This window comes from Hemitrygon akajei, chromosome 23, assembly GCF_048418815.1.
Source record: "Hemitrygon akajei chromosome 23, sHemAka1.3, whole genome shotgun sequence".
In the NCBI taxonomy this organism is placed as follows: Eukaryota; Metazoa; Chordata; class Chondrichthyes; order Myliobatiformes; family Dasyatidae; genus Hemitrygon; species Hemitrygon akajei.
In genome coordinates, this window is record NC_133146.1 from 43,020,261 (window position 1) to 43,042,914 (window position 22,654).

Below are 22,654 nucleotides of genomic sequence, written 5' to 3' on the forward strand. Positions count from 1 at the left end.
ACAAATGGTTTAAAATTTGGAATTAGGCCATCTAGATATGCATACAAGGGGAAACAAATATTGGTAGTCTGTCGATAATGTCTGAAAATTGACCTAACCTAATGTTAGCTCCAAAAGCAATCAGGTCTCAGTTGTCCACACACATTGCATCTGCAGGTGGCTTATATTATGGTGATGTGAAGGAGTTTCTGTTCTTACTCAGTCTGTACTTTCACTGCAAGTCAGATACCGTACTGAGGATAGCTGTTCCTTAAACCACCAGTATAGCCAGCCCTTTTCAAATTGTTCCTTTCACATTTTGTTTTTATTTTTTTCTCTCTTGCATAAATTCCATATGAGCAAATTTTCATTCTTTATTTGGATTTGTGAATTCTGTAAGAGTGAACTTCCATTATCTGAACTACTATCACATGAGGTTCACCGTTCAAGCAAAACGAGAGAAAACACAGGTACATATTGGACATCCCTAACATTTTAATGTTCTTTGTCAGTTTCAATGATACCGCCAAATTAAGCAATAACAACATTTGCTTTCGGAAGGGCACAAGGACACTTAGTGGCCACATTATCACGTACACCAATATCAACTGCTCCTATAGCTCATCCACTTCAACGTTTGATGTGTTGCACATTGAAGATGCTCCTCTGCATATCACTGTTGCTTCGGGTGTTACTTGAGTTATTGTCGCCTTCTTGTCAGCTCGAAACAGTCTGGCCATTCTCCTCTGACGTCTCTCATTAACAAGGCGTTTCACTCACAGAACAGCCACTCACTGCAAGTCTTCCTGTTTTTTGCACCATTCTCTCTAAACTCCAGAGAAAATCTCAGGGGATCAGCAGTTTCCGAGATACTCAAACCACCCCGCCTGGCGTCAACAATCATCCCATGGTCAAAGTCACTTAGGTCACATTTCTTCCCCATTCTGATGTTTGGTGTGAATAACAATTGAATCTTTTGACCATGTCTGCAAGCTTTTATGCATTGAGTTACTGCCACGTGATAGGCTGATTAGACATTTCCATTAATGATCAAGTGTACAGGTGTATCTAATGAAGTAACCACTGAGTATATAATTCCTCTAATGTAATATGCCAGGGCACACTGAATTCTGCTCTGAAAATATGGACCCAGCTATTATGGCAAACATTGATCCCAGAAGGAATGCTGACACTTCGCCTGGAACTGAACGTTACAGCTGACCTAAAGCAACATGCAAGATGCTGGAGGATCTCTGTGGGTCAGGCAGCATCAATGAAGGAAAATGGACAATTGAATTGACTTTATTTCTTACATCCTTCACATACATCCATCTGAATGTGCTATGTGCAATCATAGTAATTTACAATTAATAGAACAGTCAATGTAATATAGAGTACACTCAAATCAGCTTGAGTTCATCAGACTGATGGCCTGGTGGAAGAAGCTGTTCCGGAGCCTGTTGTTCCTGGCTTTTATGCTGCGGTACCGCTTCCTGGATGGTAACAGCTGGAATAGACTGTGGTTGGGGTGACTTGGGTTCCCAATGATCCTACGGGCCCTTTTTACATACGCGTCCTTGTAAATGTCCTGAATCATGGGAAGTTTACAACTACAGATGCACTCTGCTGTCCGCACCACTCTCTGCAGAGCCCTGTGATTGAGGGAGGTACATTTCCCATACCAGGCAGTGATGCAGCCAGTCAGGATGCTCTCAGTTGTGCCCCTGTAGAAAGTTCTTAGGATGTGGGGGCCCATACCAAACATTCAAAAATTGGTGTTTTGGGTCAAGAATCTTCATCTGGACTGAAAGACCCAATGCATCATACTGCTTCAGATTCAAGCCTCTGCAGTACCTTGCATATTGATTTGACAGCTAACCTTATTGAAATTAATGGGGCAAAGACTGGAGCTTCCAGAAGAAGGTCTTAAGTGATGAGGGCTTCATTCAAGGTATCTAGTTTCCAAAGAACACAAAAAATACAAGTGTGGCAACATCAGGAGGCTGAGTAGCCTGACTCTTCTTGTCTTGGGATCTCCTTCCTTCCTTCGCAGTCCGGGATGAGGGTCTTGGCCCAACACATCAACAGTTTATTCTTCTCCATAGATGCTGCCTGACCTGTTGAGTTCCTCCAGCACTTTGTATGTGTTCCTCTACGTAAAGGAGCCAACATTTTGTGCTCAGGCTACTCTCATGCTTCCCAAGGGATACAGTACTATCAATAGATTTACTACACATATCCCAGCTGAGCTTTTTCCAAAAATAACCTACCCTTCAATTCAGCAGCAATATCAATGCTTGCAATACATTGCTTTCTTTGTGCCACTCTGCTAAAATTCTACAAGAAAATTGAATACCAGGAGTTAAATATCCTGCTTATAACATCATCTAAGGGGAACTTGCAACGTGCATTTTTCATACCAAGACATCCAGGTGAGTAGGAAAGTCTTCCCATTCAAGGAGCTGGTTGGAAAGCAAAAGGCGTGGACAAATCCAACTAAAATTCTAAGAGGCCGTGGAACTCTTCTTATTATTGGATGGCCAGCATCTACCCCAGTACACCTCCAGAAGCCTGTGCTAAAGTGTTAAGTCACTGGACCAGTTTCCCACTGCTCTCTGTAGCAACAGTAATTTTACAAGGCTTGGGTTAGACTGTTTAATTCCAGACCATGGGTACATTCCATCTGATTCTCTTTATGTCTTACAGTAGCTTGTTCTGCATTTTTACAAATTCTTGTTGCTTTGGTCGCAAAAAATTAAACTTGTTTTATCAGATGCATAAATGACACATTGTGTAATAAAACTCCTAATGAATCCAGCATAAAATAAAGGTTGAAATGGAGGCTTCGTTTAAAGTGAGCTGACAGGGACCAATAGGAATATCAAAAGTTGTAGTGGAACATATGTAAATAATAGAGGACAGTAAATTCAAATGGTTATGAAGACTGGTCTAATTATGAGAATAAAAAAAAGAGAAATTTCTGTCACCCAAATAGCTCCTAGGCAGGTGATAAACCACTAAAATATGAACAATAATCAAATGCTGCCAGTATGTGCTGAAACCGTTAATATCCATCAGTATCTAATCAATGCTGTACAATGTTTTTCAAAACTCTAGTATGTAAAAATGATTTCAGCCACACACCACTGAGCACTCAAACCAAACCAGTTCTCTCTGTCCCTTTTTTCCCCTTTTGATCAGGGAACAGTTTACCATCTGTGTTCAAATGACATAATCCACAGAAGAGCCGGTTCCCATACTGAACACAACTGGCTCAAAGTTTTAAATTCAAAGCACAGATTAGTTAATCACATCAAACCAAAGAGCCCTTTAGACTCATATGTCACAAATCAGCCTGGTCGTCTTGAAATGCTGCACCACATCAGAACAAGTACCAGAACAAACCAAAGCAGAAACCTCCAGCTTTCTAAAGCCCCAACAAATCGGTCCATCTTTCAGTCATTTAAACTTTCCAATCAAGGGTCAATATGGTCCAAGCATCCAAATGCTAATGCGCTTAAGTGTGCTTAAGCTGCTTTCCAAAGTGAATGGGTGAAAAGGACGGCAAAGGACAAGGCAGAGTTACTGTCACTGTCAAAAGTCATTGTACCAATCTCCAAGCGGGCACAATTCAACAGTCATGATTTTAAAGCACCTCCTGAGAACCTGGACTGCCTTCATATCGAACCAATTTAATGTTTCACTAAGTAGGAAAAATCTCCTATGCTGCTGATCAAAATAAATAATCCATTATTCTCATGTTTTCTGAAGTAACGAAATTCAGAAATGATCTCAGGGTAGCTTCATTTCCATTTAGACACTGTTCTCCTTCTCCTGATCTACAGCCTTTCAAATACTGGATTATACATCAGAAATCAGATTTACAAAAGATGTTAGTGTTAGTTGCTGGTTTAATTACAACTGGGGTTCCTTTCTGCATCATTGGCTTTACCAAGTGACTTTTCTGGCATTCATACCTAATGAGATTGTGGTTGGTAGCTGCATAGGATGTTTACATTCCATTTTGCAGTGATTTTCTAAAGGGCTATTACAACAATGGTGTCCCTTTACTATTTGAACAAGTGTGTAAAATATATAAAAGTAATGAATTAAACGGGAACTTACGTTTTTTTTTCATCTATACACATTTTGTTGATATTGTCAGGCTGTTAAAACATCCCCAAATTAAGATATGGTTGCAAGTCGGTGAATTTTATTTTGAAAATCTATTCAATTTAGAGAACTAAAGCATAATAATACCCTAAAAAAAGCTCACAGGGCTAGTTGATTAAGTGATAAAACAATATCGTTGAAGAAATAATTTAACACTTATCTTTTTAATGCTTTTTTGATGGTTGCAAGGCAAATGAACTCAACATTAAAAAAATCTGCTACCATCATTAAAATATGTAATAACTATGAACTGCAATTAATCTATGGCTTTAATGAGCTCAATCAGAGCTCCAGATTAACCTGAAAAATGAAGAGAGTGTAGAATCATACTGCTGGCTTCATTTATTTCTAGAATAATATGTTTAAGCAAGGAATCAAGAACGTTCGAGGAGGCATTGAAATGTAGAGAGGTTGAAGAATGACCACTTGAAAACTTAAAAACCCACATGACATCAAAGAAACGGCTGGCTGCACAGAAAGATATGTCATAGGCTGTGGTACCACTCTCCAATCTCAGTGTAAAATCACTATGGGTGTTATTAAAAACTCAGCTAATAAAAAATATTAATTATCAGATTTCTGCTGGTGCTCATTATAAAATACAGTTAATGGAAAAAGGAATGACTTTGATATATTCTGGAGATGTTGGTAGTATGTCCTTTTTCAGTAGAACACTTGGAGCACATCGACAAGCTCCTCAGCAGGTATTGAGGTGCTATTTCCCTTTCAATATCTAAAAAAGTGCTATTAAATTCATTTGTCAATCCGGTATGGCTGAGAACCACAAATCTCCAATGTACTGCCTGTGTTAAACCCTGACAGCAGTATTCTGTTTCTCCACAGGAAGACATTTGTGTATTCTTCTGCTCAATGTGATTTCCACATTTTAACTCATCTGCCATCCAATTCCCTGCTCAGAAGGACAAATTGCTCTCTGTGATTCCTTTCAGCGTTTGCACTGCAAGCAGAAAATTGTGACTGAGCAGAAACATAAGAAACAGCAGCATAAAAATTCATCACTTTGGCCTGTTGACCTCTCACCACTAGGTTGACACACCCTGTCTCGGTGAGTAGCATCAAGGGAGAAATGTGCGGCCTGGGTGAGTAGAATTACTAACAAAAAAAACTTGGAAACAGGAAAAGCCCACCAGATGCTTCATTGTCCTGTATTCTTTTCTAAAGAACTGGTCCATAAAAAAGGTCTACCACATGGCATATTGGATGGAATGAGTACAGTCATTGTTTCATGGCAATACTGTCACTTACTGACTGCAGTACAAAGAGATGTAATGCAAGATTAAATCCAGACTTTTAGCTAGCAGATTAAAACCAATCATGACAGATGTCCATGAGACTGTTTAACATACAAAATGCATGACACGTCCATGAAGTGAAGGATAAAGCTCTCCATTTCTTCAAGAGAGCAGTTACTACAATTTTGCCTCAAAGGAAGAAATTCTAATGATGCCTAACACACTTGCTTTAGCTTTCAACAATGCGTGAATCTGGAGGTTCATTAGTGAGTTAGATTTAGACATGCCCTGTAACATTTGTCAGGCTGTGGTGCTTTGTTTTTGAGTGAAACTACTTCCAAAAATTAAGAATTTTAATTTTTAAGGAAAAAGCCTGCAAACATAGAAATTTAGGAGGTAAAGAACTCTTAAGTTCTTGTTCTGTTATGCTGATACATGCAGTAGTGTCGATTTAATTTCAGTGGTTTATCAGTGATGGTGTGAATTTTGGTGGGGACAGAAATAATATTTGAAAGTTGAAAAGAAAAGAGAATGCAGTGATTAGCACGTTCATTTGAGTACTACCATTTAAAAAAAATCATTGCACATTTTGATCCAGTATTTTAAAAGACACACAGGCTCCTATCATTGAGCAAGACTGGTGAGAGCTTGGGTTTAACTGTGTGCATCCAGAAATGAATTTAAAAGTAGGTTTGGTCAATCTAAGTCTGAGCAGCACAAAGCAACCATCCAGTGGGTGGGCTTCCGATACATTTTACCAATTTTTCATGCCCATCCCTCTAAATGTGACCCTGCTCCTCAGCTTTTATGCCTCTGACAACTTGGCTGAGGAAAACATGTAGGCTCTGATAGCATGAAATTGGGAACAATGGTGTGGGATAAGAAGAGAGCTACGAGGATGGCTACAGCTAGAGCCTACCCGATTTCATCTGGAAACAGATGTTAGTTAAACCAATGCGAGCACACAACCCAAAAGAAGCACTTTCTGTGATTCTGGGGGGAAAAAAATGATACCTGCAATTGTTTTTGTAGAGCAAGACAATAAAACACAAATCCTGACAGAGATAAAACTAAAGAGGATAAGTAAAGCAAATGAGAGTCATGTATTTCCACAGAACTGCAGTTATTGTCAGAAGAATCAATTAGCAGAACATAGGACTTTTGGATGACCATTATTCTTTAAAAAGGATCAATTAGCACAACACTAAGCTGCACTTAACCAAAACTGGATTGACATCATAGTATAATTAATAGCTGATCACTGGGCAAAGATTGAACTGTTGTGATCTTGACTAAATTTACCTTGTTTATCTCTGGGCAAAGAAGCAGTAATCTGGAAGTATGGGCATCCATATTTCTTTTGCAAACAAGTATTTTTTCTGGTCTTTAATTAAAAAAAAACTAAAATTCCAAAGTACCAATTTAATAAGTAGCAAGTCAGCTGTAGAAAGGGAAACATGCCCACTTTCGCTATATCGCAGAACGAGTCTACAATCCGGTTTTGCTACCTTTTGAAGGGCCGCATCACATGATCTATTCAGGATAATGAGAATGCACCAACTTAGCAATCATTTAAAGTGCCAGTCCACATGCTCCCTTTACAGTTCATGGACATAACAGAGTTTATAATTTTAAAAAACGGGCTTTTCATAGTTAGTACTTGTAATCCATCAGAAAGGAAAATGATCTTTGCAGTGGGTTCTCCTAAACAGTATTGTCAATGACAATATCATGTTTTGTGCTTAAGATGTTTTCCATGGCTTTTTCTGTGGTGATGAACATTTAAAATAGAGCTGGCTCAATGACTCCTTTTACAAAGTCTTAATTAATTTTGAAAATATGACAGCCTGATTAAGATAAAGCTCTAGAGAAATGAGCCTCATCTTCAAAAACCCTGGCAACAAGGCACAGCTGGTGACTCCGCAAGAGTCACAGCTAGTCCTTGGCAAGGAAAGCTCTGAGCTTCCAAACCTCCATCAATCATCATCAGTGTCGGCTCTGTGATGAATGGCAGGTGTGGCAGCATCTCGCGCCAGGCTCCCAGCTCAGTGACGAGTGTTACTGGTACCACTGTCTCTCCATGTCAAACCATGCCAGCTGAAGCCCACAGCTGCCAGTTGCTACTATTCAGACACATGCTCACACTGACAGCAGCAGCTACTTTTAAACATGTTATTATTAATTACATTAATGATGCTACGGCCTATTAAAAATGCAACATAACTGCATTCTTTCTGTGTATGTTTTAATTATGCTCAGTGCTTCGGCAAATTAGATCAAAGTCCTGGCTTTTCTGTTCCAGTCAGTTACCCTGTTTGTATTAATTTACATCTCAAATAGGCGATGCTGTTAATTCCAGCTGGGAATAACCTCTCTTTTATTCTTTAACAGTGTCATCTTTCCACATAATGAAGCTTTGTAGGACCCAGGATCTGATACAGTTTAATCTCCTCTGTTTGTGCAAATTAAAACCTGGTTTATGGCCACATGCATCCAGATTCTCTGGGGGTTGGAAGTGCCCATCGCCAGTTGTGAAACAATACAGTCAGCTGCATTGATAACACAGCTCCTGCCCTCCCGTTGAATGATGGAAGGGAAAACAATTGCATCATTTAATTTACTATTTCAGTGATTATATGCCTCATTGGCTTCTCGTTGTTTTGATGATGGATTTAATTAACCTCCAATGGATCTTTCTCGTAGCAAGGTTAGTGGCAGGGAGGAATTGGAAGTGTCAAAAATCCCAGTGAAAAGAATAGAAAAAGTGATCTGCTGCTGGAAAAGCTGTTGGCCTTCTGAATTGATCATGTCTTAATCATAACATCAAAAAAGTAACAGTCTATTTAGCATTCTGATAGATGACGAATAACATCCAAACTTTGTTTGCTGAGCTTTATAATAGATTAACTTTAGCTGTAAATTATAATTTATTCTGTGGCACATTGTTGAAACTTTTTAACGGAATGAAAAAAAGACACTGAGCTAAGCAAATATTACATTAATGCTCTGCCCTCAAAAGAGTCCAATAAATGAGATTTACATCATAATTTATGATGAACACCCCAAATGCAAGGTATCTAACAAAGGATAAAATATTTTTAAAAAGAAAACTCTGTATGGATATAGAAAAGAATCAATCATTAAGTAGCAATTTCCATAGACTGATGAGCCTGGATAGATTAATGAAGTAAAATTATTTAGATAACACACACAAAATGGTGGAGGAACTCAGCAGGCCAGGCAGCATCTATGGAAAAGTGTACACAGTCAATGTTTTGGGCCCAGACTCTTCATCAACTCTAAAATTATTGAAAGTTGCATGCGCTGTTTTATGGGGGTGGCGTGCTAGCATAGTGGCTTGCATAATGCTTTACAGTACAGGCGATCTGAGTTCGGTTCCTACCACGGTCTGTAAGGAGTTTGTACATCCTCCCCGTGACCGTGTGGGTTTCCTTTGGGTGCTCTAGTTTCCTCCCACAATCCAAAGAAAGATGTATCGGTCGGTAGGTCAATTGTAAATTGTCCTGTGATTAGGCTGGGTTTAATTTGGGGTTTGCTGGATGACATTGCTCAAAAGGCAGAAGGGCCTATTCTGCTCTGTATCCCAATAAACTAGCCATCAATTTGCACACAGCAAGATCTCAGAAACAACAAATAGGATAAACAACGAATGAAGTAATTTTAGTGATAATGGTTGGAGGGCAACTATTGGCCAAGACACTTAAAGAAATTCCAAGCTTTTTTTATAAGTGTCATAGGATCTTTATCACATAATTAACTGGGTAGATTTTAATGTCCCATCTGAATAATGAGTCCCTTACTCAAAGGAATCTGTAAATGAAGAATTCTTTCTTTATTATCCAAAAGGATTAGGTATATGTCTGCTTTTGTTTAATGAAAAATGATACATGAAGGAGGGTGCATACTGTCTGCAGAAGTTAAACCATTGCACAATGGTTTGCTTTGCCTGAGCGACATAACTGCATTTTACATTTCAATTGCATTTAAAACTAGAAAGGTTACAGATTTTTAAAAATCTGCAGACCTTTTTCCTTTTAAAAAAATTCTTCGAAAGTCATTTTTATACACATTGGCTTCATGGAAAATGTCTGTGATTGGTCTGGCCAATCACAAGGTCTAGCCAAGCTTTTATTAGCTTGCTGTTTCGGCGGGAATGCGGACCACCTCCGGAGAGCATAGTGACACCATTAGTATCCACGTGGCTGTGCCTTTTGTTCGGTTTCAAAGGAGATCAGTGAATAAAGGTCAATTGAAGTCAATTCTTTATGTCTGATCCAATTAATTATTCTGTTAATGCAAGGGTGGCTGCAGCATTCAGTCACTGATCTCCACAGAGTAAACCTATACCCGGAAACATGTAGGTTTTTGATACAATCTGAGGGCATATCAGGGTATTAACAGAGGGAATCTGGATAATGCTTTCCTGCTGATAGAAACTATCGCACACTTCAAATCATTATAGGCTGGGCAACGTAATATGTCTGAAATAAAGTGCCAAGATCGTGCTTATAGATGAGCATAACAATGCCAGTTGACTGATACATTACTCCTTTGATGAACCATCCAAATAGCAATTCATTTCCTTCAGAAGTGATTTTTTTAATTTGCTTCATTCAAATCTAGAAGCTTGGTCGGGGTGCAGGGAAAGTATCTGATTTCATCTGCCTTACTGAGAGGCTTTATGTGAAAAGGAATTTCTAATCAACAGGAATGAACAATACAACCTTGCCCTTATATCAATATCTCTCCATTCTCCCAATTTCATGCATATACTTTTAAACTTAGAAAATAGGACAATATGCAGGCCATTTGGCCCTTCAAACCTGACCCATCATCCAAACTGAGAATATCTAACCCATCACAGCACCATATTCGCACCCTTTCCATGTATAATACTTCTCCATACATGTAAGATCCTCACTGTTAGACATGTGGTGGAGATAGAAAGCACTTTCGTAGCTTCAAAAGATGCTATACTCCCCATTTCATATCCCAAACATTTTAAAATATAGGTTAAATTCATTTAATTATATGAGCAGAAAAATTAAAATGTTTTGTTTTAGTAATAATGATGATAGCGAGGGATGTAAAATTCCAGCATGGAGAGTGGAAACCTGTGTTGGGTGCCAACCAAACAGGTTGAATGCTAACCTAAATACTGCACCTTGTTACATCTGATATTGAGAGCTTAACAGGATGATTTGATTAATCCAATTTATTCTTCACCTTACCAAGGAGGAAATCCCTTTTAGCCACAGGCAAACAAAAGGTAGTTGTCACTGTCTGGTTACTGGCAGTGCCTCTACCTTCTTAGTTTGTGCCGATTCGGCATGTCATCTAAAAGTTTGACAAACTTCAACAGATCATTGTGGAGACAGTATCATGACCTGGTATAGAAACACGAATGCCCAAGAATACAAAGTCTACAAAAATCCCTCTCTACTGATATGAGACTCCTGTAAAACCACTGAGAAACTGTGAATAGAGACTACATTGGTGTCAGAAGTCAGCATTTCAAAGGTTCTGTTCTGGGACCAGCACTTAAGTAAGTACCATTACAAAAGCCATGGCAGTGCTTCTACTTTCTTAGAGGTTTGCACCGATTCCACATGCCATCCCAAACTTTGACAAACTTCTATAGATTACAGTGGAGAGAGTATCCTGACTGGCTGCATCATCACCCGGTATGGAAACATGCAAAAGCCTACAAAAAGTGGTAGATGTAGCCCAGTCCATCACAGGAAAAGCCCTCTTCACCACTGAGCACATCTACAAGGAGCACTGTCAAGGGGAAGCAGCATCCATCATCAAGGACCCCCACCATTCAGGCCATTCTCTCTTCTTGCTGCTGCCATCGCGAAGGAAGTACAGGAGCCTCACATCCCACACTACCAGGTTGAGAAAGTTCAACCCTCAGACTCCTGAACCAGCATGTATAACTTCACTCACTTCAACACTGAACTGATCACCGAACACAACTGAACGACTCACTTTCAAGGACTCTACAACTCATGTTCTCAATATTGTTTACATATTTATCACTGTCATTATTTGTTTTTACATTTGCAGTTTGTCTTTTTGTCCACATTGGTTGCTTATCATCTTAGCTTGTGTGTAGTTTTTCATTTGATTTTTTTTGTTCCACTGAATGTCTGCAAGAAATTGAATTGTAAGTAAATACAGTACTGTGCAAAAGTCTTGGGTATATGTACGTTTCCAAGACTTTTGTACAGTACTGTATATGGTGATGTATATGTACTTTGATAATAAATTTACTTTCAACTTTGAACTTTTTGAACTTAATGAACTAAAAGCTAGTAGACGCCTATCATGAAACAATAATCACTATCATTGAATGTGATGTCATTCAACTGAGCCAATGAAAACACACTGTCCTGAAATAAGTTTTGCTCCAAATGTAGTTAATATTGCATTTAATTGTACTTAATAAGTTAAGCTCCAAATAATAGTTTTTATTTGAAACCTTTAAAGAACTTTGATTTCTTTTGAAAATCATGTTGCGTCTCTGTGGCAGAGTGGTTATCATTTATAAAAATCTCTTTCTGAAAGGAAGAAGCTTAAAACTCACAAGGTTACAAAGACCCAATGCCATATTCCTTAATGTAGATATAAAATATCAGGCTTTGGTAGTGCCCAGATTTGAATTTCCCACCATTTGCTTTTATTGGCTGCTCCACTGAAAAGGGCTGGGCTGTTCTCAGGTTCTCACAATGTATTAGAATACACTCATTTTATTGTAGCAATTTAAAACATTAAACATAATAAAATTTAACATGCTATAAATTTCTCTTGGCAAAGTTCAAAATAAACGTATTACCAAAGTACATATATGCGACCATATACTATCTTGAGATTCCTTTTTTTTAGGGCATTCACAAGAAACACAATAGAATTAGTGAAGAACTGCACACGGCAAAGATGGACAATCAACGTGCAAAAGACAGCGAACTGTGCAAATACACGATAAATATTGAGAACACGAGTTACAGAGTCCTTAAGAATGTGTCCATAGATTGTGGAATCAGTTCAGTGTTCGAGTGAGTGAATCTATCCCCTCTGATTCAAGAGCCTATGGTTGAAGGGTAGAAACTGATCCTGAAATTGGCGGTGTGGGTCCAGAGACTCCTGTACCTCCTTCCTAATGGCAGCAGTGAGAAGACAGCATGGCTTGGATGGTGGGGGTTCCTTGAAGATGGATAACTGTTTAAATAACTATTACATGAACAACCTCAGGCGAAAGTTTCATGGAAGTGGTACAATTGTAGAAGGTAATATTCACAGAATTTTCATCCATGTTAATTCCTACCCTTCTAAAAGGGATTAATGGATGCTAATTTTTCAAGGTCTTGTAAGAAGACAATTGAAGGAAAATCATGTCTAATTATGCACCTTGAAAGCAATGATATTTATTTTCCAGGAACGCACAAATGCAAATTAACCTAAACTGAGAGACATAATAGAAACTCACACATCCAATGTGAAATATAAAGATGACTCATATTCTGAGAGAAACAGAGAAAAAAAATCATGATTATTTTATGAATGTTATATTCAAACCAAATGAGATGCCAGTGCATTGCTATGAAATAGGATTGTATGCCCAAATGTGTATGTCATTAGAACCTTCATATAAATTTTCTAAACTTCCAGAAGATTTCAAGGCTCAAGTGTAATTTTCATTAACTCTGGGTCAGATTAAACTATTATTTTATTCTTTGCATCCTTCATCTTACTTCATCAAATTATTTAATAATTTAAACCTTCTGCATCTTAAATAACAGAAAAATCATGCTATTTCTCTGTCATGAAATAAAGAAAACTACATTGGTACTGGACCATCAGAGTGACCACTTATAGGGTCTGTTCAATTCACAACACGTGCTGGAAAGCTATTCGTCTTTATCCTGTCACCCTGACATCACAAAACATTTTTCTAAGTCCTAGTTTTCTTATTTCCAGTGGTTTCTATGCAACAACAAGCCATAATCCAAAGGATGACCCTTAACATTTCACTGTCATCTCCCTGGTTCTTTAACTGAGGTACCTCAATTGGGTGCATTTATTTCCAGCCATAAGAAATAAATAACTGCAGTTAAAATAAATGATGCATACTTTTAACACCACTTATTTTATATGTGTCTCTCATGTCACCTTCTACGGTTCAGGGAGTTTCTTTTGTTTGTTCTAAGAAACTGTCAGCAGAGACGCCACACTGAGCTGTAGTCTTTGCAGAGTTTACGTCTTCCCGTGACCACGTAGGGTTCCTCCAAATGGTCTAGTTTCATCCCATATGCCAAAGATGTGCAAGTTGGTAGATAAATTACCCAAGATGCATTGTGGTAGCGGGGGCAGCTGATGGGAATGTAAGGAGAATAGAAAATTTTTATTAACGTAGGATGAGTGTAAATGGGTGTGCGATGGCCGATGCAGACTTGCTGGGACAAAGTGCTTATTTTTGGTGCAGTTTCCTTATGATTAACGATGAACCAAGCTACCTGTAAGCACTGAGGTATTTCATTATTCTGTGTGTTCCCTGTAATGGAAAGAGTGATGAAAACTCTTCTTTGAGACATTTCAACAAGTAGTGGGCTCTCTTGAACTCTGACTTCTTGTGAACAGTTAGCATTAATTTGTGATCAACCACTTCAAAGAGTACATGTGTTACTGTAAGTGCAGCTACATTCTTGACGAGAGAGAAAAGAACATAGAACAGAAGAGCACAGCATAGGCCCAGGCTCATGACGTCTGTGTCAAACACAATGCTGCATTGAACTAAATCTCTTCTGCCAGTACTTGATCATACCCCTCCATTCCCCAAATATTCATGTCTATCTATTAAACTAAATCTCTTCTGCCAATACATGATCATACCCCTCCATTCCCCAAATATTCAAGTGTCTATCTAACAGCCTCTTAAATGCCTCTATCACATCTGCTTCCAGCATTACCCCTGGTGGTCTGTCCAAGACACCTATCACCCTTTGTAAAAAAAATGTGCCGCATATCTCCTTTAAACTTTCCCCCTCATTTTAAAAGCATGTGCTTTCATATTTTACATTTCTACCCTGGGAGAAAGATATGATTGTTTACTCTGTCCATGCCTAACAGAACGTTATAAACTTCTGGTTTAAGATGGGGCTACTGAAGACATCTGACAACTTACTGGTGGTTCAGAAGCAAAGAAATTCGATTAAAATCATTATTAATAATGCTTTTTTAAAAAAAAATTAAATTGTGGTAAACTATCACCTCAAACAATGAAGAACAGGTGAGGGCAAAGTGAATTTGCGGGATGTGCCATGCTGGTGCGCTGTGAAATCGATGCACTTGGTTAGAGTGGACGATTCGGAGGGGAGAAGACAGGATGGAGAAGTTCTGATGCCTGTCCAACTAACCTGGGTGCGAGGGCGGACCACACTAAGTGCTGAGCTGATTTGGAGAGGTCGAGGATGGCTTCTTCGGCAGCAAAATCCAGGTCCAAAGCGATTGCTGATTGGCATGTTGTAGGCCCAAAACAATTCGCCATAGCAAGGCCTGGGTCCTTATGGGAGTTTCACACAATTTAAAAGCTGGCCCTGATAGTCTAGGGGTCCCTCTCTCTGCGACACTAAGGCTGTGACACTGCCCCCGGCTGCTGTGCTTCGTGTCTGCGAACTTTGCAGCGACTTGCCCTGCTAATATGATGAATTGAATACCGAGGCTTTGGGCCTACTCTGGGGATTTGGATCTAAGGACTCAATTTGGTTTAGTATGCTGTTGTTGCTTGCTTCTATTGTTTGCATGATTTGTTTTGATTTTTCTTTTTCTTTCTCTGTGGACACTGAGGATACATCTTTTTTAAAAAAAAATTGTGTGCTTTTTGGTTTCTTGCTTTGCGAAGACCTGTTAAGCAAACACATCTGAAGGTTGTATAATTTATACATTCTTTGATAATAAATGCACTTAGAATCTTCAGCAGCCTCAAATGGTCTAGAAAAAAATACAACCCAAGTTTATCCAACACCTCCTTATACGTAGTTCATACCCGCTAATCCACACAGCATCTAGGTGATGCACCATCAATAACTCACGCTGAGACTTAGGAAGCGAGTTATCGGCTTTTATTGACTGGAAGAATAAACAGCACTACATCCTGGGGAAAATGAGGGAGAGCAGCAGCCCACAGTCGCCTTTATACAGGGGTCTGTGGGAGGAGCCACAGGAGCAGTCAGCAGGGTCTGCGGGAGGAGCCACAGGAGCAGTCAGACAGGTATATCTAGTTCACCACATTCACCCCCCCTTTGTTTTAAAAAAAAGTCCCCAAGTATATCTACAGGTTAAGTCTATCAGGTGGTCGAATCGTTCGCTGCGATCTACGTAGCTCCGGCTGCAATTGCACAGGTGCCGGAGGTGGTGTTTGCACCGGAGGCGGAGAGTGGGTTGGTTCTGTCCCAACTGGAGGTGTCAGGGATCCCTCGCGTGTGTGCGAGGTCCCCGGAATAGACGCGTACGAGAAAAAAACGCCACTGGTCTGCCTTCCTGATTAAGGGTAGCAGCCAGCGCGACGTCAGAGGCGTCACTCTCTACTTGGAAGGGAATGGTCTTGTCCACCGCATGCATTGTTGCTTTGGCAATGTCCCCTTTAATGCAGCTGAAGGCCGCGCGGGCCTCGGCAGAGAGGGGAAAAGTGGTAGTCCTGACCAGGGGGCGGGCCTTGTCTGCGTAATGGGGGACCCATTGGGCGTAATAGGAAAAAAAACCCAGGCACCGCTGGAGGGCCTTGAGAGTGGTGGGAAGAGGGAGTTCTAACAGGGGGCGCATACAGTCGGGGTCAGGGCCAATGACCCTGTTCTCCACGACATACCCAAGGATAGCGAGTCGTGTGGTTCTGAACACACACTTGTCCTTGTTATAAGTGAGGTTCAAAGCTTCGGCCACTTGGAAAAATCGTTGGAGGTTGGCGTCGTGATCCGACCAGTCGCGACCACAGATGGTGATGTTATCTAGATAGGGAAATGTGGCCTTCAGTTTGTACTGGTCCACCATCCGGTCCATCTCCCTCTGGAAGACTGAGACCCCATTTGTGACACCAAATGGGACGCACAGGAAGTGATAGAGCCTGCCACCCGCCTCGAAGGCGGTGTAGGGGCGGTCCTCTGGGCGGATGGGGAGCTGGTGATAAGCAGATTTCAGATCTATTGTCGAGTACACCTTGTACTGAGCTATCTGGTTGACCATATCCGCGATGCGGGGTAGGGGGTACGCGTCAAGCTGCGTGAATCTATTGATGGTCTGGCTATCGTCCACAACCATCCTATTTTTCTGCCCAGTCCGAACAACAACCAGGTTTAGATTTACAGACCTTGGCGAAATGGCCCTTCTTCCCGCAGCTGGAACAAATCGCTTCGTGAGCCGGGCAGCTGTTTCTGGAATGTTTCTGAAGCCCACAAAAGTAACAGAGTTTTATGTCCGGCGAATTTGAAAAGTTCGTGATACCGCGACTGGCAGCGGCGTTGGCAAATTCGCTCGGAACCGGGGAATCGCGCGGCTGGACCGCCTCGGCGTACAGCTGCGCAGCCTCCAACATATCAGCCGTCTCTATCGCTGAGCGTAAGGTAAGATCAGCTTTTTCCAGCAGCCGCTGGCGCAAATACACTGACCTGACTCCAGTCACAAAAGCGTCTCGGACCAAGAGTTCCATATGCTGTTCCGCTGTGAGCGTTTGGCAGTCACAAGTCCGCACGAGTGCCTGTAGAGCTCGGAGAAATTCAGCAGTCGACTCCGTAGGCCGCTGTTTTCGTGTTGCCAAGCGATGCCGGGCATAAACTGCGTTCACCGGCCGCAGGTACTGTCTTTTGAGGGCGTCAAGCACCCCCTCGTAGGTCGAGAGGTCCCTGATGAATGAATAAACTTTTGGGGCGACCCTCGAGAGGAGAAGTCTGAGCCTAACAACTGAGTCGGTGGCACGAACCTCCTCCAAGTATGATTGGAAGCATACAAGCCAGTGTTCAAAGGCAAGAGCTGCTTCAGGGTCTTGGGGGTCCAAATCTAAGCGTTCTGGGCGTAAAACGGTTTCCATGTTTTAACTTCCAGTCAATAAAATTGATGCACCATCAATAACTCACGCTGAGACTTAGGAAGCGAGATATCGGCTTTTATTGACTGGAAGAATAAACAGCACTACATCCTGGGGAAAATGAGGGAGAGCAGCAGCCCACAGTCGCCTTTATACAGGGGTCTGTGGGAGGAGCCACAAGAGCAGTCAGCAGGGTCTGTGGGAGGAGCCACAGGAGCAGTCAGACAGGTATATGTAGTTCACCACACTAGGCAAACCTCTTCTGCACCCTCTCAAAATCCTTCACATCCTTCCTGTAATGGGGTGACCAGAACTGCATTCGACATTGCCTTTGTTTATTGTGATGGGGAACAGAAAGTAAATGCTTCTCTTCAAACATCAGAGCATATTAGCATCTGTCCAAGTGCATTCACTCCAGGAGAAATAGAAAGCAGGAGGCAGGATGGGTTTACCCAGCAGAATGAAGGGAAGTAGAGTAAATCGAGCTGACAACTGATGGGCAATGAATGGTGCAGGAGACATTGCACAGGCTCTGCTTCCCAAGTATTTCGAACATTGCAGGAGCAACATACATAACTGCATTACTCCGTAGAAACATTCCCTGAGGTCTTTGCAGATTCTCCAAAACTCCCTTTATAGGATAGACATAACAAATACATCCACTACTGATACTCATTTCATCTTCCTCCATTGCAATAAGGATGGTTCTGGGGACAGTGTGAGGTGTTAGGGTGCAGGTTTAGGTTTAGGGACAGTCATGAAGGTGGTCATTGGCTCCCACCCAAGACTCTTCATTCAGTGCCCATGCTTGGAACAAGATGGCATCAAGCTGCGATGTCTGTTGGCATCGAGACTAACATTAGTTGTATTTTTTTTTAGGTTCATTGGGATGGTTTTGGGGACAGCACTGGGAGTTGGGGGTCGATGAGGGAAAATGAAGAATTAGGTGCAGGAGCTGGTGCTCAGAGTCCGGGTTGGCAGGCACTGAGGAGGCCAGCAATATGAGTCACAGGTCTGTTGTGCCCCCTCCAGACCCAAACTCCAGTTTACTGGGTCAGAGATCCATGCATGCCCAGAAGCGGAGGCACAAAGGTCAAACCCATGATCAGCAAGTCCTGGGATCGATACCCAGTCGGCAAAGTCTGGAGCTTAGAGATTCTGAAGGTAGAAAGGCTGAAGGTTGAAGAAGGAAGTTGGCAATCCAGAGGTCAAGGACTGAAGGTCAAGTATGTAGTCTGGGCCATGGACTGGAGGTTAGAAGCCCAATGTCTTTAAGCCTGAGAATCTGAGGCCAAGGAATGGAGGCTTTGGGTTAGAAGCCTGTCTGTGAGTGTGAGGGGGCGGGAGGGTGGTAAGGGGGCTTGTTCTGTTCTGTTGTTGTTGTTACTGCTTGTGTTGTGCTGTTGAACATTGCGGCCATGCTATGTTGATGCAGGAAAGTGTAGTGACACGTGTGGGCTGGCCACAGCATATCCCTGGGTGAACTGGTTGTGAAAACAAGCAATGCATTTCACTGTACGTTGCAATGCATTTCACCATACGTTGCAATGTACATGTAATAATTAAATCTGAATCTGACTAAATCTCAGATTCTGAATCTGAATCTCAGATTTACTTGTAGGATCTCTCTTTACTTTCCATAGGAGTGAAGAGGAAGCCCAAAGATCTTGTAGTGCAAGATGCCAGTAAAAGGATCCAGGTGTATATATGCCCAATGCATTTCAGTAACTTACACAGTAAATTTGCCTTGCATCTAGAGTAATCGGGAATCACCTTGAGGCAACATTCACATTCAGTAGAGGCTATCCTAAAATACCTCCATCCAGTAGGCATAATTGGGTCGCAATGACTTGGCGATGATTTTACAGATTCTCCACCCTCTGGCTAAAGAGATTCTTTCTCATTCCTGTTCTAGGTCTGGCGGTACTAAAACAAACATGGAGAAAATCTTAAACATAAGAGATTCTGCAGATGTTGGAAATCTGGAGCAACACACACAAAATGATGGAAGAATTCAGCAGGAAATGAATAAACAATCAACATTTTGGGCTGTGATCCTTCTTCACGATGCTTCTTTCAGAAAATCGTCTGGCTTTGTAGATCCATAAATGTCTATGCAACATCGGGGCGTGATATTGAATAACGTAAAATCAGACTATTACAATACAAAGCCTGGGTCATTCACTTCACCGGTTAGTGTTAGTCCTTCTCATTCCTCTGTCTTTAACAAGGGAGCTACAATTATTTCCCCTTTAGACAAAAAAAAGAACTCATTTTGGCTGCATTAAGAATTGGTTCACTTCAGATACCTTTTGATCATTTATCTTTACCTTGGCTCCAGGTTCATTTCTTCTCTGGGTGCCCGTTATAGTTCTGGACTTTCAATATTAAGTGCCCTTGAGATGCAAGGAGTTCAGAAGTCACCAGGTTATGAATTAAGCCTACAAGCTGTCCTTGGGGAGTTACCGTTTTCACTCCACTAGAATTGTGAAAGGTACTCTCTTTTTCTCACATCAAATTCACAGGGCCTGCTGGATATATCCCCTCCCCCTCCCCAGAAGGGCTCCCCTCCCTCATGCCAAATAAATCAATCAGCAAGTAACAACATCTGCCTGGACAGGACAGGGGAAAGGGCACTGCTACATGTTAAAAGAACAAAATGACAGCAAGAAGCAAACACTGATCTGTGGGATGCTTTCAAATTTATAAAAAAAAAGGTCACGACCCGGCCTCAGCTGTAACACATACCCAGATGCATGAAGACAATAGAATAAAGCTACAAAAAAATTGCAGCACTTCATTAAATGAATTTTTGTGCATTATAACACCAAAATGTGTTTTTTTTTGCTTAAATAAGAATAAGGTTAATACTGTTCATCAGGCTAGAATATGGAGCAGAGTGGCCTAGCATTCAATAATTGGATAAAGGAAACAGCAGTTCATCAACACACAGCAAGCTTCTGATCTCTCTTGTACAAGGTTTAAAGAACAGTCTAGGAGCTTCACCACCAGAAGGGAGACCATATTATCCTCATACAAACTCATTTACCTCCTAATAACTGGCCTGTAACAGCTGCCTTACAAAGGATTTGAAACAGGTAAACAAAAATGCATTTTCTTTCAAAAATGAGGCTGAAAAGTAGAATATAACATGTAAATGGAACACATACAGTGTGCCCTTCACATCCTCTTGACACCCTCAAAGCACAATGGATTAGATGTAAAGTTCAGGCCCTTAATTTTAGATAAAAGATGACAACTCATTTGTACACAGTAAGGCTTATACACCAGTTCGATGAAGCAGTTGTGAAGGTATTGGTTAAAGGATAAATTTTGGGTCAAGAGACTAACACAACTTACAAAATCTTTTCAGAGAGTGCTGTTGGAGATTTTATATCCATCCCAAATGGTAGGAAATGATTTTACATGCAGAAAATAGTGTTACGTTTTGTAACTCCACAACTAATCGAAAGAAAAACATGGGCCTGGGGACAAACGCGTTTACTTTGTTTTTACTGTAGTCAGGCGTGCACTTATGATGTGGTGGCGTAATCATATATTCCATTCAAATACTCTGTACATACAACCCATAATGAAGTATGTAAACAACAGAGATGCTAGATCAAACAAAATATTTACACTATTATTCCAATATTACTGAAATTTTAAATACACATCACTCCTCCCTGCTTAACTATAAACTCCAACTTAATATGGAATGCATCTCATCTTTTATGTTTGTACATACAGATATATATATATACACACCCACACACATATATACAGTATACTATATAATACAACTACTATATAGACATCCCACAGCATAGCAAATTTTAAATTGTCCGATTTATGTTCAAACATTTAATCACTCTGGGGGATTTCTTCCTCTTGTGGAATAACATCTTTCCTGACAAGGGCGGTCACTCTGCCTGACAGGTGAGACTTGCGGCTGTGAAACAATCTCAGGCTCTGAGGCCTCCTCTGTGGTGGTTGCAGGAAGTGGTTCTGAAAGCTCTGGACACCTTTCTAATGGACATGTCGGCATCCCAAACAGGGCCCGGCAAGCTGCTCAATCTGCTGATCTATCCCAGGCCGCCAAACAAAGCTTCGAGCCAACGCTTCCATTCTGACCACACCTAGGTGACCAGCATGTAGCTCCTCCAACAGGTAAGCTCTCAACATGGATGATACAATAACTCTCAATCCCCACAGAAGGCAAGTTCTGTCAAGGGCAAGTTCACCCTGGTGCTGGTAAAAATGCAGGCACTGAAATTTCTACTGCACATTCCAGCCACCTTCAGTTGCAATGTAGACCTGATTCAGTGTGGGGTCTTTTCTGATTTCCCTTTGGATCATCTCTGCCCTAATAGGGAGAAATTTGGGACAAACTTCAAAATGAATGTCCTCTTTTGTAAATTCATCAGATATTTCCTTTTCCAAGGGTAAACAGGACAATACATCAGCTTTTCCATGATTAGTGGTCCTCTTGAATTCAGTCTTGTAATTATGTCCTCCAGCAAACAGAGTCCATCTCTGCATTTGTGCCGCTACTGTTAGTGGAACATCCTATGTGGATTGAAAATGGACACCAGTGGTTGATGATCGGCAATGAGGAAAAACTCTCTCCCATACAAGTGCTGGTTGAAATGTTTTATACCCCAATCCAAACTCAACGCCTCTCCGTCAATCTGTGTGAAATTAGCGGTAAGGGAATGTGAAGCAAAGGCGACAGGACATTCGCTTCCATCGTTGGTAACATGTGACATGACTGCACCTATACCATGAGGCAAGTTGTCACGCACAAGCTTCACTGGACGTTGTGGATCATAATGCGTGAGTACAGTGTCTGCTGTCACCATTTCCTTTGTCTTTTGGAAAACAATATCACACTGCTTTGTCCAATGCCATTTCTTCCTGATCAGTAGTAATGAGTTCAAGGTGTGGAGCACAGTAATCAAGTTTGGCAGGAATCTGTTATAGCAATTGACAAAACTTAAAAAGAACTACAACTCGAACATGTCCTTTGAAATTGGGGCATACACGACTGCTTGAAATTTCTCAGTATGCTTGTGTAATCCTTGTGTGTCAATAGTGTGACCATAGTGAGTGATGCTTCGGTTAAAGAATTCACATTTGTTGTATTGTGCTC

The 22,654-nt window shown here is 41.0% G+C and overlaps 1 protein-coding gene across 2 annotated transcripts in view; it reads right to left on the reverse strand.

Moving 5' to 3' along the window:
• inpp5a (inositol polyphosphate-5-phosphatase A) overlaps positions 1 to 22,654 on the reverse strand; it is a 483,620-nt gene that overhangs the window by 59,809 nt on the left and 401,157 nt on the right. The gene's annotated exons all lie outside the window — the stretch shown is intronic.